Source organism: Colletes latitarsis, chromosome 3 (assembly GCF_051014445.1).
Source record: "Colletes latitarsis isolate SP2378_abdomen chromosome 3, iyColLati1, whole genome shotgun sequence".
Taxonomy (NCBI): domain Eukaryota; kingdom Metazoa; phylum Arthropoda; class Insecta; order Hymenoptera; family Colletidae; genus Colletes; species Colletes latitarsis.
The window spans coordinates 16,954,098-16,966,128 of NC_135136.1; positions in this window are offsets into that span (position 1 = coordinate 16,954,098).

Below are 12,031 nucleotides of genomic sequence, written 5' to 3' on the forward strand. Positions count from 1 at the left end.
GGCAAATCCTAGACCTAACCCAGACCTAAGATGCGTTATTCTCTAAAATATTTATCAAGACCAGGTTTAATTGAATGTTTCAGTGTGGTACCACATTACTACGTGAACCAAACCAGAGAAAACCCAGGATCCGTTCAACAAGTATGTGAAGAATGCGAATGTATGAGTCTGATGAGTGAAAATCCCAGGGCTAACCTAGACCTAACATGCGTTATACTCCAAAATAATGATCCAAACCAGGTTTAATGGACTGTTTCAGTGTGGTACCACACTACTACGTGATGCAATCCAGAAAAAGCCCAGGATCTAGCCATCAAGTATGAGAAATATGCGAATGAATGAGCCTGATGAGGGCAAATCCTAGACCTAACCCAGACCTAACATGCGTTATCCTCTAAAATATTTATCAAGACCAGGTTTAATTGATTGTTTCAGTGTGGTACCACATTACTACGTGACCCAATCCAGAAAAAACCCAGGATCCGTTCAACAAGTATGTGAAGAATGCGAATGTATGAGTCTGATGAGTGAAAATCCCAGGCCTGACCTAGACCTAACATGCGTTATCCTCAAAAATATTGATCGAAACCTGGTTTAATCGACTGTTTCAGTGTGGTACCACACTACTACGTGATGCAATCCAGAAAAAGCCCAGGATCTAGCCATCAAGTATGAGAAATATGCGAATGAATGAGCCTGATGAGGGCAAATCCTAGACCTATCCCAGACCTAACTTGCGTTATCCTCTAAAATATTGATCGAAACAATGTTTAATTGACTGTTTCAGCGTGGTACCACATTACTACGTGATACAATCCAGAAACAGCCCAGGATCTAGCCATGAAGTATGAGAAATATGCGAATGAATGAGCCTGATGAGGGCAAATGCCAGACCTATCCCAGACCTAACTTGCGTTATCCTCTAAAATATTGATCGAAACCAGGTTTAATCGACTGTTTCAGTGTTGTACTTCATTACTGCGTGACGCAATCCAGAACAAACCCAGGATCTGTTCAACACTTATGTGAAGAACGCGAAAGTATGAGCCTGATGAGGGCGAATCCCAGAGCTATCCCAGACCTAACTTATATTATCCTCTAAAATATTGATCGAAACCAGGTTTAGTGGGCTGTTCCAGTGTGGTACCACATTACTACGTGATCCAAACCAGAAAAAACCCAGGATCAGTTCAACAAGTATGTGAAAAACGCGAAAGTATGAGCCTGATGAGGGCGAATCCCAGACCTATCCCAGACCTAACTTGCGTTATCCTCTAAAATATTGATCGAAACAAGGTTTAGTTGACTGTTTCAGCGTGGTACCACATTACTACGTGATACAATCCAGAAACAGCCCAGGATCTAGCCATGAAGTATGATAAATATGCGAAAGTATGAGCCTGATGAGGGCAAATCCTAGACCTAACCCAGACCTAAGATGCGTTATTCTCTAAAATATTTATCAAGACCAGGTTTAATTGAATGTTTCAGTGTGGTACCACATTACTACGTGAACCAAACCAGAGAAAACCCAGGATCCGTTCAACAAGTATGTGAAGAATGCGAATGTATGAGTCTGATGAGTGAAAATCCCAGGGCTAACCTAGACCTAACATGCGTTATACTCCAAAATAATGATCCAAACCAGGTTTAATGGACTGTTTCAGTGTGGTACCACTTTACTACGTGATCCAAAGCAGAAAAACCCTCGATCAGGTCAACATGTCTGTTAAAACTGCGAAAGTATGACCCTGATGAGGGCAAATCCCAGGCGTAACCCAGACCTGACATGCGTTGTCCTCCAAAATATTGATGGAAACCAGGTTTAATTGACTGTTTCAGTGTTGTACTTCATTACTACGTGATGCAATCCAGAAAAAACCCAGGATCAGTTCAACACGTATGTGAAGAACGCGAAAGTATGAGCCTGATGAGGGCGAATCCCAGACCTATCCCAGACCTAACTTGCGCTATCCTCTAAAATATTGATCGAAACCAGGTTTAATTGACTGTTTCAGTGTGGTACCACATTACTACGTGATCCAATCCAGAAATAGCCCAGGATCTGTTCAACAAGTATGTGAAAAACGCGAAAGTATGAGCCTGATGAGGGCAAATCCCATACCTATGCCAGACATAACTTGCGTTATCCTCTAAAATATTGATCGAAACCAGGTTTAATTGACTGTTTCAGTGTGGTACCACATTACTACGTGATCCAATCCAGAAATAGCCGAGGATCTAGCCATGAAGTATGAGAAATATGCGAAAGTATGAGCCTGACGAGGGCAAATCCTAGACCTAACCCAGACCAAACATGCGTTATCCTCTAAAATATTTATCAAGACCAGGTTTAATTGATTGTTTCAGTGTGGTCCCACATTACTACGTGATCCAAACCAGAAAAAACCCAGGATCCGTTCAATAAGTATGTGAAGAATGCGAAAGTATGAGCCTGATGAGGGCAAATCCCAGACCTATCCCAGACCTAACATGCGTTATCCTCTAAAATATTTATCAAGACCAGGTTTAATTGATTGTTTCAGTGTGGTCCCACATTACTACGTGATACAAACCAGAAAAAACCCTGGATCCGTTCAACAAGTATGTGAAGAATGCGAAAGTATGAGTCTGATGAGGGCAAATCCCAGGCCTAACCCAGACCTAACTTGCGTTGTCCTCTAAGATATGGATGGAAACCAGGTTTTATTGACTGTTTCTGTGTTGTACTTCATTACTACGTGATGCAATCCAGAAAAAGCCCAGGATCAAGCCATCAAGTATGAGAAATATGCGAAAGTATGAGTCTGATGAGGGCAAATCCCAGACCTATCCCAGACCTAACTTGTATTATCCTCTAAAATATTGATCGAAACCAGGTTTAGTGGGCTGTTCCAGTGTGGTACCACATTACTACGTGTTCCAAACCAGAAAAAACCCAGGATCAGTTCAACAAGTATGTGAAAAACGCGAAGGTATGAGCCTGATGAGGGCGACTCCCAGACCTATCCCAGACCTAACTTGCGTTATCCTCTAAAATATTGATCGAAACAAGGTTTAATTGACTGTTTCAGCGTGGTACCACATTACTACGTGATACAATCCAGAAACAGCCCAGGATCTAGCCATGAAGTATGATAAATATGCGAAAGTATGAGCCTGATGAGGGCAAATCCTAGACCTAACCCAGACCTAAGATGCGTTATTCTCTAAAATATTTATCAAGACCAGGTTTAATTGAATGTTTCAGTGTGGTACCACATTACTACGTGAACCAAACCAGAGAAAACCCAGGATCCGTTCAACAAGTATGTGAAGAATGCGAATGTATGAGTCTGATGAGTGAAAATCCCAGGGCTAACCTAGACCTAACATGCGTTATACTCCAAAATAATGATCCAAACCAGGTTTAATGGACTGTTTCAGTGTGGTACCACTTTACTACGTGATCCAAAGCAGAAAAACCCTCGATCAGGTCAACATGTCTGTTAAAACTGCGAAAGTATGACCCTGATGAGGGCAAATCCCAGGCGTAACCCAGACCTGACATGCGTTGTCCTCCAAAATATTGATGGAAACCAGGTTTAATTGACTGTTTCAGTGTTGTACTTCATTACTACGTGATGCAATCCAGAAAAAACCCAGGATCAGTTCAACACGTATGTGAAGAACGCGAAAGTATGAGCCTGATGAGGGCGAATCCCAGACCTATCCCAGACCTAACTTGCGCTATCCTCTAAAATATTGATCGAAACCAGGTTTAATTGACTGTTTCAGTGTGGTACCACATTACTACGTGATCCAATCCAGAAATAGCCCAGGATCTGTTCAACAAGTATGTGAAAAACGCGAAAGTATGAGCCTGATGAGGGCAAATCCCATACCTATGCCAGACATAACTTGCGTTATCCTCTAAAATATTGATCGAAACCAGGTTTAATTGACTGTTTCAGTGTGGTACCACATTACTACGTGATCCAATCCAGAAATAGCCGAGGATCTAGCCATGAAGTATGAGAAATATGCGAAAGTATGAGCCTGACGAGGGCAAATCCTAGACCTAACCCAGACCAAACATGCGTTATCCTCTAAAATATTTATCAAGACCAGGTTTAATTGATTGTTTCAGTGTGGTCCCACATTACTACGTGATCCAAACCAGAAAAAACCCAGGATCCGTTCAATAAGTATGTGAAGAATGCGAAAGTATGAGCCTGATGAGGGCAAATCCCAGACCTATCCCAGACCTAACATGCGTTATCCTCTAAAATATTTATCAAGACCAGGTTTAATTGATTGTTTCAGTGTGGTCCCACATTACTACGTGATACAAACCAGAAAAAACCCTGGATCCGTTCAACAAGTATGTGAAGAATGCGAAAGTATGAGTCTGATGAGGGCAAATCCCAGGCCTAACCCAGACCTAACTTGCGTTGTCCTCTAAGATATGGATGGAAACCAGGTTTTATTGACTGTTTCTGTGTTGTACTTCATTACTACGTGATGCAATCCAGAAAAAGCCCAGGATCAAGCCATCAAGTATGAGAAATATGCGAAAGTATGAGTCTGATGAGGGCAAATCCCAGACCTATCCCAGACCTAACTTGTATTATCCTCTAAAATATTGATCGAAACCAGGTTTAGTGGGCTGTTCCAGTGTGGTACCACATTACTACGTGTTCCAAACCAGAAAAAACCCAGGATCAGTTCAACAAGTATGTGAAAAACGCGAAGGTATGAGCCTGATGAGGGCGACTCCCAGACCTATCCCAGACCTAACTTGCGTTATCCTCTAAAATATTGATCGAAACAAGGTTTAATTGACTGTTTCAGCGTGGTACCACATTACTACGTGATACAATCCAGAAACAGCCCAGGATCTAGCCATGAAGTATGATAAATATGCGAAAGTATGAGCCTGATGAGGGCAAATCCTAGACCTAACCCAGACCTAAGATGCGTTATTCTCTAAAATATTTATCAAGACCAGGTTTAATTGAATGTTTCAGTGAGGTACCACATTACTACGTGAACCAAACCAGAGAAAACCCAGGATCAATTCAACAAGTATGTGAAAAACGCGAAAGTATGAGCCTGATGAGGGCAAATCAAAGACCTAACCCAGACCTAAGATGCGTTATCCTCTAAAATATTTATCAAGACCAGGTTTAATTGATTGTTTCAGTGTGGTCCCACATTTCTACGTGATCCAAACCAGAAAAAACCCAGGATCAATTCAACAAGTATGTGAAAAACGCGAAAGTATGAGCCTGATGAGGGCAAATCAAAGACCTAACCCAGACCTAAGATGCGTTATTCTCTAAAATATTTATCCAGACCAGGTTTCATTGAATGTTTCAGTGTGGTACCACATTACTACGTGATCCAATCCAGAAATAGCCCAAGATCTAGCCATGAAGTATGAGAAATATGCGAAAGAATGAGCCTGATGAGGGCAAATCCCAGACCTATCCCAGATCTAACTTGCGTTATCCTCTAAAATATTGATCGAAACCAGGTTTAATCGACTGTTTCAGTGTGGTACCACATTACTATGTGATCCAAACCAGAAAATAACTCAGGATCTGTTCAACGAGTATGTGAAGTGTGCGAAAGTATGAGTCTGATGAGGGCAAATCCCAGACCTATCCCAGACCTAACTTGTATTATCCTCTAAAATATTGATCGAAACCAGGTTTAGTGATCTGTTCCAGTGTGGTACCACATTACTACGTGTTCCAAACCAGAAAAAACCCAGGATCAGTTCAACAAGTATGTGAAAAACGCGAAGGTATGAGCCTGATGAGGGCGACTCCCAGACCTATCCCAGACCTAACTTGCGTTATCCTCTAAAATATTGATCGAAACAAGGTTTAATTGACTGTTTCAGCGTGGTACCACATTACTACGTGATACAATCCAGAAATAGCCCGGGATCTAGCCACGAAGTATGAGAAATATGCGAAAGTATGAGCCTGACGAGGGCAAATCCTAGACCTAACCCAGACCTAACATGCGTTATCCTCTAAAATATTTATCAAGACCAGGTTTAATTGATTGTTTCAGTGTGGTACCACATTACTACGTGACCCAATCCAGAAAAAACCCAGGATCCGTTCAACAAGTATGTGAAGAATGCGAATGTATGAGTCTGATGAGTGAAAATCCCAGGCCTGACCTAGACCTAACATGCGTTATCCTCAAAAATATTGATCGAAACCTGGTTTAATCGACTGTTTCAGTGTGGTACCACACTACTACGTGATGCAATCCAGAAAAAGCCCAGGATCTAGCCATCAAGTATGAGAAATATGCGAATGAATGAGCCTGATGAGGGCAAATCCTAGACCTATCCCAGACCTAACTTGCGTTATCCTCTAAAATATTGATCGAAACAAGGTTTAATTGACTGTTTCAGCGTGGTACCACATTACTACGTGATACAATCCAGAAATAGCCCGGGATCTAGCCACGAAGTATGAGAAATATGCGAAAGTATGAGCCTGACGAGGGCAAATCCTAGACCTAACCCAGACCTAACATGCGTTATCCTCTAAAATATTTATCAAGACCAGGTTTAATTAATTGTTTCAGTGTGGTACCACATTACTACGTGACCCAATCCAGAAAAAACCCAGGATCCGTTCAACAAGTATGTGAAGAATGCGAATGTATGAGTCTGATGAGTGAAAATCCCAGGCCTGACCTAGACCTAACATGCGTTATCCTCAAAAATATTGATCGAAACCTGGTTTAATCGACTGTTTCAGTGTGGTACCACACTACTACGTGATGCAATCCAGAAAAAGCCCAGGATCTAGCCATCGAGTATGAGAAATATGCGAATGAATGAGCCTGATGAGGGCAAATCCTAGATCTATCCCAGACCTAACTTGCGTTATCCTCTAAAATATTGATCGAAACAATGTTTAATTGACTGTTTCAGCGTGGTACCACATTACTACGTGATCCAAACCAGAAAATAAGCCAGGATCTGTTCAACGAGTATGTGAAGTGTGCGAAAGTGTGAGTCTGATGAGGGCAAATCCCAGACCTATCCCAGACCTAACTTGCGTTATCCTCTAAAATAATGATCGAAACCAGGTTTAATTGACTGTTTCAGTGTGGTACCACATAACTACGTGATCCAATCCAGAAATAGCTCAGGATCTAGCCATGAAGTATGAGAAATATGCGAAAGTATAAGCCTGATGAGGGCAAATCCTAGACCTAACCCAGACCTAACATGCGTTATCCTCTAAAATATTGATCGAAACCAGGTTTAATTGAATGTTTCAGTGTGGCACCACATTACTACGTGACCCAAACCAGAAAAAACCCAGGATCTGTTCAACAAGTATGTGAAAAACGCGAAAGTATGAGCATGATGAGGGCAAATCCTAGACCTAACCTAGACCTAACATGCGTTATCCTCTAAAATATTGATCGAAACCAGGCTTAATTGACTGTTTCAGTGTGGTACCACATTACTACGTGACCCAATCCAGAAATAGCCCGGGATCTAGCCATGAAGTATGAGAAATATGCGAAAGTATGAGCCTGACGAGGGCAAATCCTAGACCTAACCCAGACCTAACATGCGTTATCCTCTAAAATATTTATCAAGACCAGGTTTAATTGATTGTTTCAGTGTGGTCCCACATTTCTACGTGATCCAAACCAGAAAAAACCCAGGATCAATTCAACAAGTATGTGAAAAACGCGAAAGTATGAGCCTGATGAGGGCAAATCAAAGACCTAACCCAGACCTAAGATGCGTTATTCTCTAAAATATTTATCCAGACCAGGTTTCATTGAATGTTTCAGTGTGGTACCACATTACTACGTGATCCAATCCAGAAATAGCCCAAGATCTAGCCATGAAGTATGAGAAATATGCGAAAGAATGAGCCTGATGAGGGCAAATCCCAGACCTATCCCAGATCTAACTTGCGTTATCCTCTAAAATATTGAACGAAACCAGGTTTAATCGACTGTTTCAGTTTGGTACCACATTACTATGTGATCCAAACCAGAAAATAACTCAGGATCTGTTCAACGAGTATGTGAAGTGTGCGAAAGTATGAGTCTGATGAGGGCAAATCCCAGACCTATCCCAGACCTAACTTGTATTATCCTCTAAAATATTGATCGAAACCAGGTTTAGTGATCTGTTCCAGTGTGGTACCACATTACTACGTGTTCCAAACCAGAAAAAACCCAGGATCAGTTCAACAAGTATGTGAAAAACGCGAAGGTATGAGCCTGATGAGGGCGACTCCCAGACCTATCCCAGACCTAACTTGCGTTATCCTCTAAAATATTGATCGAAACAAGGTTTAATTGACTGTTTCAGCGTGGTACCACATTACTACGTGATACAATCCAGAAATAGCCCGGGATCTAGCCACGAAGTATGAGAAATATGCGAAAGTATGAGCCTGACGAGGGCAAATCCTAGACCTAACCCAGACCTAACATGCGTTATCCTCTAAAATATTTATCAAGACCAGGTTTAATTGATTGTTTCAGTGTGGTACCACATTACTACGTGACCCAATCCAGAAAAAACCCAGGATCCGTTCAACAAGTATGTGAAGAATGCGAATGTATGAGTCTGATGAGTGAAAATCCCAGGCCTGACCTAGACCTAACATGCGTTATCCTCAAAAATATTGATCGAAACCTGGTTTAATCGACTGTTTCAGTGTGGTACCACACTACTACGTGATGCAATCCAGAAAAATCCCAGGATCTAGCCATCAAGTATGAGAAATATGCGAATGAATGAGCCTGATGAGGGCAAATCCTAGACCTATCCCAGACCTAACTTGCGTTATCCTCTAAAATATTGATCGAAACAATGTTTAATTGACTGTTTCAGCGTGGTACCACATTACTACGTGATACAATCCAGAAACAGCCCAGGATCTAGCCATGAAGTATGAGAAATATGCGAATGAATGAGCCTGATGAGGGCAAATGCCAGACCTATCCCAGACCTAACTTGCGTTATCCTCTAAAATATTGATCGAAACCAGGTTTAATCGACTGTTTCAGTGTTGTACTTCATTACTGCGTGACGCAATCCAGAAAAAACCCAGGATCTGTTCAACACTTATGTGAAGAACGCGAAAGTATGAGCCTGATGAGGGCGAATCCCAGAGCTATCCCAGACCTAACTTATATTATCCTCTAAAATATTGATCGAAACCAGGTTTAGTGGGCTGTTCCAGTGTGGTACCACATTACTACGTGATCCAAACCAGAAAAAACCCAGGATCAGTTCAACAAGTATGTGAAAAACGCGAAAGTATGAGCCTGATGAGGGCGAATCCCAGACCTATCCCAGACCTAACTTGCGTTATCCTCTAAAATATTGATCGAAACAAGGTTTAGTTGACTGTTTCAGCGTGGTACCACATTACTACGTGATACAATCCAGAAACAGCCCAGGATCTAGCCATGAAGTATGATAAATGTGCGAAAGTATGAGCCTGATGAGGGCAAATCCTAGACCTAACCCAGACCTAAGATGCGTTATTCTCTAAAATATTTATCAAGACCAGGTTTAATTGAATGTTTCAGTGTGGTACCACATTACTACGTGAACCAAACCAGAGAAAACCCAGGATCCGTTCAACAAGTATGTGAAGAATGCGAATGTATGAGTCTGATGAGTGAAAATCCCAGGGCTAACCTAGACCTAACATGCGTTATACTCCAAAATAATGATCCAAACCAGGTTTAATGGACTGTTTCAGTGTGGTACCACTTTACTACGTGATCCAAAGCAGAAAAACCCTCGATCAGGTCAACATGTCTGTTAAAACTGCGAAAGTATGACCCTGATGAGGGCAAATCCCAGGCGTAACCCAGACCTGACATGCGTTGTCCTCCAAAATATTGATGGAAACCAGGTTTAATTGACTGTTTCAGTGTTGTACTTCATTACTACGTGATGCAATCCAGAAAAAACCCAGGATCAGTTCAACACGTATGTGAAGAACGCGAAAGTATGAGCCTGATGAGGGCGAATCCCAGACCTATCCCAGACCTAACTTGCGCTATCCTCTAAAATATTGATCGAAACCAGGTTTAATTGACTGTTTCAGTGTGGTACCACATTACTACGTGATCCAATCCAGAAATAGCCCAGGATCTGTTCAACAAGTATGTGAAAAACGCGAAAGTATGAGCCTGATGAGGGCAAATCCCATACCTATGCCAGACATAACTTGCGTTATCCTCTAAAATATTGATCGAAACCAGGTTTAATTGACTGTTTCAGTGTGGTACCACATTACTACGTGATCCAATCCAGAAATAGCCGAGGATCTAGCCATGAAGTATGAGAAATATGCGAAAGTATGAGCCTGACGAGGGCAAATCCTAGACCTAACCCAGACCAAACATGCGTTATCCTCTAAAATATTTATCAAGACCAGGTTTAATTGATTGTTTCAGTGTGGTCCCACATTACTACGTGATCCAAACCAGAAAAAACCCAGGATCCGTTCAACAAGTATGTGAAGAATGCGAAAGTATGAGCCTGATGAGGGCAAATCCCAGACCTATCCCAGACCTAACATGCGTTATCCTCTAAAATATTTATCAAGACCAGGTTTAATTGATTGTTTCAGTGTGGTCCCACATTACTACGTGATACAAACCAGAAAAAACCCTGGATCCGTTCAACAAGTATGTGAAGAATGCGAAAGTATGAGTCTGATGAGGGCAAATCCCAGGCCTAACCCAGACCTAACTTGCGTTGTCCTCTAAGATATGGATGGAAACTAGGTTTTATTGACTGTTTCTGTGTTGTACTTCATTACTACGTGATGCAATCCAGAAAAAGCCCAGGATCAAGCCATCAAGTATGAGAAATATGCGAAAGAATGAGCCTGATGAGGGCAAATCCTAGACCTAACCCAGACCTAACATGCGTTATCCTCTAAAATATTTATCAAGACCTGGTGTAATTGATTGTTTCAGTGTGGTCCCACATTACTACGTGATACAAACCAGAAAAAACCCTGGATCCGTTCAACAAGTATGTGAAGAATGCGAAAGTATGAGTGTGATGAGTGAAAATCTCAGGGCCAACCTAGACCTAACATGCGTTATCCTCCAAAATATTTATCAAGACCTGGTTTAATTGATTGTTTCACTGTGGTACCACTTTACTACGTGATCCAAAGCAGAAAAAACCCTCGATCAGGTCAACATGTATGTTAGAACTGCGAAAGTATGACCCTGATGAGGGCAAATCCCAGGCCTAACCGAGACCTAGCATGCGTTGCCCTCTAAAATATTGATGGAAACCAGGTTTAATTGACTGTTTCAGTGTTGTACCTCATTACTTCGTGATCCAAACCAGAAAAAACCCAGGATCTGTTCAACAAGTATGCGAAAAACGCGAAAATGTGAGCCTGATGAGGGCAAATCTTAGACCTAACCCAGACCTAAGATGCGTTATCCTCTAAAATATAGATCGAAACCAGGTTTAATTGAATGTTTCAGTGTGGTACCACATTACTACGTGATCCAATCCAGAAAAACCCCGGATCTAGCCATCAAGTATGAGAAATATGCGAAAGAATGAGCCCGATGAGGGCAAATCCTCGACCTAACCCAGACCTAACATGCGTTATCCTCTAAAATATTGATTGCAACCAGGTTTAATGGGCTGTTTCTGTGTGGTACCACACTACTACGAGATCCAAACCAGAAAAAACCCAGGATCTGTTCAACAAGTATGTGAAAAACGCGATAGTATGAGCCTGATGAGGGCAAATCGCAGACCTATCCCAGACCTAACATGCGTTATCCTCTAAAATATTTATCAAGACCAGGTTTAATTGATTGTTTCAGTGTGGTCCCACATTACTACGTGATACAAACCAGAAAAAACCCTGGATCCGTTCAACAAGTATGTGAAGAATGCGAAAGTATGAGTCTGATGAGGGCAAATCCCAGGCCTAACCCAGACCTAACTTGCGTTGTCCTCTAAGATATTGATGGAAACCAG